Genomic DNA, 7,500 nt, shown 5'->3' with positions numbered 1-7,500 from the left:
TTGCAAATAAGATATACTTTTACGAAACATGATCACCCGTGTTTGAAGGCAAAACAGAGAAAAATTAAAAAGCAGTCTTCGTTAGCTAACTCTGTCGACTTTTATGCAAGCAAAACCGAAGACGGATGTCCGGAGGCCATTGCTTAATTAACAGCTTAATCTGCAGGGGATAAAAACTGCCATCCTATTCAGATGTATTTTTTTCTTCCTCCAAGGTATTTCGCTTACATTTTGTTCCCGGACTTCAATCGATTTTTAATTGAAATACTTTTCCCCCATCCATCTTCAAAGACTTCGTCTTCCCTTACGTGTAAGCTGATTATTTCGTATTAATCAATTTTTTTTTATTAATCCAAGTACCTGGGTACTATGATTCATTTACATAACAATTTTTATTTATTTATTTATTTATTTTTTGCTTCTAGGACGTAAAATTTCAAGCATGCATGTATATGATAGAAAATAGATGTCCTTTTATTGATCTGTTTTATTGTTTTTATTAGATAAATCACAATCAAGTGGCAAAGAAATTTTAAATGAGGCCTGCTGATAATAAAAACAAATTCAACGTCACAAAAGACATGCTTTAAAAGTGGTAAAATACTTCATTACAAATCCATATGCAATCTTTGGGAAAATATATATATATATATATATATATATATATATATCTATATATATATATATATATATATATATATATATATATAGAGAGAGAGAGAGAGAGAGAGAGAGAGAGAGAGAGAGAGAGAGAGAGAGAGAGAGACTAGAAGCCCGTCACGTTCCCCGTGCGGTAAAAATAGAGCTTGAAGGACATATTATGGCATCGCATTCCCCATTCATTGCTTGTGAGTGGCTGGAGGCAACAAGCTTGGCAATACACCAACTGTTGAGGAAGGAGAGGACATGATCCAGAAATAGCCTCTATCGGATACGTGCCACAGGCGAGAGGGAAGTTTCCGAACCACAATTATATCATTTGACTGACGAGGCGATGCATTTTCAAAGACATCGTCCCTGTATAACATTGGGTACGTGTGCCCTGCGGTGTGTAATAGTGTGTCTGTGCGTTTATGTGAGTATGTATGAGAGAGAGAGAGAGAGAGAGAGAGAGAATAGGGTTCCCTTGAATTCAATATGATGTCCCGTGCGGTCAAACTGGTTTTAAGACGGATCTACACATGCTAAATAATTAACATACATGATAAAGCTTGGCATTAAGTATGGTTTTAGTTTTATTTAAAAATACTCGTTTATGTGAAAAAAAATCAGATAGAATGACAAGCTGAAATAAGCAATACGATGCAGAGCATGGAACGGAGGGAACAGTGAATAAATTAGTGTCGATGTTTTTTATACAAATCACAAATGTGTGTAAGTATTATACAAAGGAAGCAAAGAGGAAACTGGCGTTAGTTAGAGGTGGCGGACAAGACTTGAAACACTCCTCGATTAGTGGAGAATTAGTGGAATGCTTGTCGCTTTCCTTTGATGTACTCCCTGCTTTGAAACCCTTTTCACGATACGGTGGGGTGGGGGCTAAATTGGCTACTGAGTCGCCTTAGTGTATCCCTTTGAATTATATATATATATATATATATTATATATATATATTATATATATATATATATAATATATATATATATATATATATATATATATATATATATATATATATATATATATATACTCTCTGCATTACATGTATATATTACGCACACACACACACATACTCTCTAATTTTCGATACCTATCCTTATTCCTCAAGGTTCAAAACTGGTGAAACATGAATACTGTGGCTACATTTTCGATCTACGTAATGCCGACCGCGTTTTAACGAAGATCTTGAAGATATTCGTGACACAGAAAACTCCACAACTCTCAGTTAGTTTGATAAAATCCCTTTATGTCAAGATTAGGGTACGATTAAGTTGACGTTACTCAAGGGACATGAGGAATAGATTAACAACACTTAGAGAAGATAATAATAATAAAACCAAAACAATCACGTTTTTGACATCCCAATAACGAAATCGTTTTTGCGTAACCATCTCATTGTGTCATCAATTTACTCGAAGGAAGTAATGTAATGACTGTCACATGTATTAAGTTTGGCGAACCTAATTCAGTCTTCCTATTGCAATTTGTTTATTGGCCCTCCACTGTGTAATTAATTACAAGTGCTCTGAAAACCCATGAACACCTTCAATGACGAAAGACCTTTTTTGAGAGAGAGAGAGAGAGAGAGTTTTAAAGCATGAAATGTGCTACGATTGTTTTTCGGTTCAGGTTAATACTGTTACGTTCTGTAAAGCAGGAAGATGTAACTGGTATTTTACGCAAATTAATTAAATGTGTTATGTTTTTATACAGTAACTAAACGAACTCCGTGTACCCTCTGATATGTTTTCATACATTAAGTAAATGAATTCGCTGTACCCTCTGATATGTTTTTATACATAAAGTAAATGAATTCTGTGTACCCTCTGATACGAACATTTCTTATAAGTTCTTGATAATTAATTAAGCTAAAGTCCCTGCTTAGACATGTCTTTATCATCAAAGCTTGAAAAGAAGGGAAAATGATTGCAATGTATATTTACGAAGAGAGAAAAGGCAATATACTCGATATACAGAAGACAGGAACAAAGTCATCTGAACCAACACGATAGGATTCAACTCAGATCCGAACAGACAATTCCTTGCTAGGTATATTTCATATGACAAAAATAGCTCTTACACTGCTGAAGGAACATTTCATCACTACCCCCCCCCCCCCCCACCCCCCAAAAAAAAAAAAAAAAAAAAAAAAAAAAAAAAAAAAAAAAAAACAAAAAAAAAAAAAAAAAAAAAAAAAAAAAAAAAAGGATTTTTCTCTGAGCAAAGAAGCCATTCGTGGGATTTATATATTCGATTCAGTTTCTGACCCGAGGGGGGATATATTCGCCCGATAAAAAGAACGAATATATAACCTTGTGTGATCCTTTACAACTTCATTTATTGCCTCTGGAATTTTTTTTATGGCCGTTTACGAGGCTGGTGATGTTAATGACAGAACTAATGATATTATTTTCAGTTGTGTGATCTGTAGCAAATTAAGACATATATAAATGATATTTTCAGTGGTATCACCTAAACGAAATGATGACAAATATAAATGACATTTTCAGTTGTGTCATCTAAGCAAAATTATGTCAAAATATAAAATACTTTAAGTAGTGTCATTTAAAAAAAAATTATGACGCAACAAATGGTATTTTCAGTTATGTGATCTGAACAAAATTAAAACAAAATATAGTCGGTATTTTCAGTTGTTTGATCTGAACAAAATTATGACAAATAATGATATTTTCAGTGGTGTCATCTAAACGAAATGATGACAAATATAAATAATGTGCTATTGCTGGCAATAAAGAGGAAAGCATGCAAGAATATAATATTTAATCATTTCGGTGCTTGAGGACAGTAAAATCGTACCGAGAGATTTATTATAGAGATTTAAAGGCGTATTGTAAGACCAGCTCATGAGTAGCAGTAATAGAATATCGATTCTTTTTTCTACTGGCTAAAAAAATTAGTAGCTATATATTGTATATATATTATATATATATATATATTATAATATATAATATATATATTATATAGTATATATATATTGTATATAGATATACTATATATATATATACATATATATATATATATAATATATATATATATATATATATATAATATATATATATATATATATATATATATATATGACTGGTATAAATGTTCTGTAACAACAGAGTTCCATCTAATAAAAGGAGCCCATAAAAACACCAAAATAGAGAAAAAGTACTATATTTCAGAGACTGCTGTCTCCCTCTTCAGGTAGATGAATGAGAAAAGTTCACAGAAAAGGTGGTATTTATACCAAGAGGTCCATCCACAAACAAGCCATTTTAAGTCACCCCCGCTGATAATCTTCCTCTAATCTTCTTAAGGGTTGGTTGAATGAAGACGTTGTCGATCGTGTCCGAAATCCATCCTCCTTTTGAGATGTTCATTACCTGCCTCTCTTTTATTAAGGCCGATTCCATCATTTGACTCTTGTAACCGGCAGTTGCTGCTATAAATTACACGTGACAAATTCAGTTTATTCTATGGTTATGTTCATTTATATGGTTGAAAATAGCCGAGTTCTGTTGTCCATACCTAACTGACCGTTTGTGTTGTATTAATCTCTGGGAAGGGATTTACCTGTAAATCCGATGTAAGATTGGTCACAGGGTCCTGGCATGGGGATTTCGTATACCCCCAGAGTCCTTTGGAGATGTCTTTTGTTGGATGTTAATCAGGGATTTGGCTAAGGTGTTTGGTAAGTAAATACAAAAGGGTTCGATTTCTCCGAGGGGGTTGGTTATTCTCTTAATCGTGTCCAGGTGGGGAATTATTATTTTATTGTTGGGTGTATCTCTGGTCTTGTCTTTAGGGGGTCGGTAGAAAATTAGTTTCGTTGGCTTTGTGAATTGCTTTCTCAATTATATGGTCAGGATATTTTAAAGACGAAAGTTGCTTGCGAATTAGTTCAAATTCTTTTTTCCAGGAATTCTGGGGAACAAATTCGTAAGGCTCTTAAGAACAAGTTACAGCTACACCTATTTTGATAGAAATGTCATGATAGCTAAAGTAGTGATGTATGAAAGTGAGAACGTTGGTTTTCTGTATATGGTAAATTTGTATTCTGTCGTATCTCTGATTATTAAAACATCAAGAAAAAAAAGGAATTTGTTGTCTGTTTCCCATTCAACTTTAAATTTGATGCTGGGCACTAATGTGTTTTTAATTTCGAGAGGAATTCATTGAAATTGCCCCACCTATTATCCCAAAATGTTAGGATATCATCCACGTATCTCATCCACAGCATGTTTTTGGGTTTTATTGCATTTATACTGTAGTTTCAAAGTATTCCATGTACAGATTGGCTAGAACAGGACTTAAAGGACTACCCATACTACACCCGAATTTTGCTTGTAGAATGATTCCCCGAATGAAAATACGTTATTAGATGCACATAATTCAACTAGCTTTATTATTTTGTCAAGCGCCAATGGGAAATGATCTGAATAGGGGGATAATTTTACCCTTAAAAATTGAAGAACGTCCTGTACTGGTACTTTAGTGAACAAGGAATCTACATCAAGGCTTAAAAGTTTTATGTTGTGAAGTGGTATATGTGCTTCTCTGAATTTGTGACAAAAATCTTCCGAATGTTTAATGTGACTGGGAGAAAAAGTGCCTAAAAAAGGGGAAAGGAGGCCAGCTAACCATTTAGAAATTTTGTAATTGAAAGCACCGGCACATGAAACGATGGGTCTGAATGGAAGATTGTCTTTGTGAGTTTTGGGAAGGCCATAAAAATAGATATATATATATATATATATATACTATATATATATATATATATATATATTATATATATATATATATATATATATATATATATATATATATATATATACAACACAAACGGTCAGTTAGGTATGGACAACAGAAACTCGGCTATTTTCAACCATATAAATGAACATAACCATAGAATAAACTGGAATTTGTCACGTGTAATTTATAGCAGCAACTGCCGTACAAGAGTCAAATGATGGAATCGGCCTTAATAAAAGAGAGGCAGTAATGAACATCTCAAAAAGGAGGATGGATTTCGGACACGATCGACAACGTCTTCATTCAACCAACCCTTAAGAAGATTAGAGGAAGATTATCAGCGGGGGTGACTTAAAATGGCTTGTGTGTGGATGGACCTCTTGGTATAAATACCACCTTTTCTGTGAACTTTTCCTCATTCATCTACCTGAAGAGGAGACAGCAGTCTCTGAAATATAGTACTTTTTCTTTGCTATTTTTGAGGTGTTTTTATGGGCTCCTTTTATTAGATGGAACTCTGTTGTTACAGAACATTTATACCAGTCTTTTCAGCCCATTATGGAATTCAACCGCCTTTCCAGGATTCTTCACTCACTTCCAGAAGTCAAGCCAATTTTTCGCAAGTTTGAAAAAGAACTGATCAGACTACACCGGCTGAAAAACCAAAAACACTTTTTAGAAGAATGCCTCAAAGAACAAGTACTACCAAAAAATGTACGGATTCGGGAGATGGACTCTGCAATCGGACCCCTTCCCTTCTCTCACACAAGATTTTCCTGGAGGAAAGAATCACCGATACGAAAAACGACATCTTCGTACTACGCAGAGTGATATATGGAACCCAGTCTAATCTTCGCCTCCTCACTACGGAAACCACATATACAGGTATCTGATTTCATTCTGTTCCGACCATTGCTGCCTATAATAGCGTGACTCATTCCAACAGACTTCTACGCAAGTTAAATAACCTATAGACATAGTGCATGGAATAATCTTGAGCAACAAGACAAAGTTTTAAACTTAGTCCAACACCCCCCTTACCCCCTTCGTAAATCACCATAAAATTTAGTTTTTAAATTTTAGGCTTATCCTTTGCCCTTATGCCAGACCGCAAAAACAACCTAGACTTCATAGTGGCTTTTGATAAATTCATATCTGACAAAAACTACAACCGTGAAGAGATATGTTTAAAAGGAGTGTTACTAAATGCTTTAACTGACTTACATAAGAAATATCCTGTTCCCCGCAGATTCATGATAGCCATCCACTCGCTAAAAAGTTAGATGTTATAATAAGTTAGATCCGACAAAGACGGCAAAATCGTAATAATGGACAAAGACTTCTACCTTGACAAAATCAACCAGCTCCTTAGCGACACAAACACATACGAAAACTGACGAAAAATCCCCTCCAAAACGTTCCCACAGAATTTTTTTTTTCGGAAAGTAAGATTAATTGGCAAAGACAAAAAGAGTATTGAACTATTAGAGAAATTTAAAGTAATTATCCTAAATTACCCTATTTTTTATGGCCTTCCCAAAAACTCACAAAGACAATCTTCCATTCAGACCCATCGTTTCATGTGCGGTGCTTTCAATTACAAAATTTCTAAATGGTTAGCTGGCTCCTTTCCCCAACCCCTTTTTTAGGCACTTTTTCTCCCAGTCACATTAAACATTCGGAAGATTTTTGTCACAAATTCAGAGAGCACATATACCACTTCACAACATAAAACTTTTAAGCCTTGATGTAGATTCCTTGTTCACTAAAGTACCAGTACAGGACGTTCTTCAGTTTTTAAGGGTAAAATTATCCCCCTATTCAGATCATTTCCCATTGGCGCTTGACAAAATAATAAAGCTAGTTGAATTATGTGCATCTAATAACGTATTTTCATTCGGGAATCATTCTACAAGCAAATTCGGTGTAGTATGGGTAGTCCTTTAAGTCCTGTTCTAGCCAATCTGTACATGGAATACTTTGAAACTACAGTAATAAATGCAATAAAACCCAAAAACATGCTGTGGATGAGATACGTGGATGATATCCTAACTTTTTTGGGATAATAGGTGGGGCAAT

Source organism: Macrobrachium nipponense, chromosome 10 (assembly GCF_015104395.2).
Source record: "Macrobrachium nipponense isolate FS-2020 chromosome 10, ASM1510439v2, whole genome shotgun sequence".
Taxonomy (NCBI): Eukaryota; Metazoa; Arthropoda; class Malacostraca; order Decapoda; family Palaemonidae; genus Macrobrachium; species Macrobrachium nipponense.
This window is presented reverse-complemented; position numbering follows the sequence as displayed.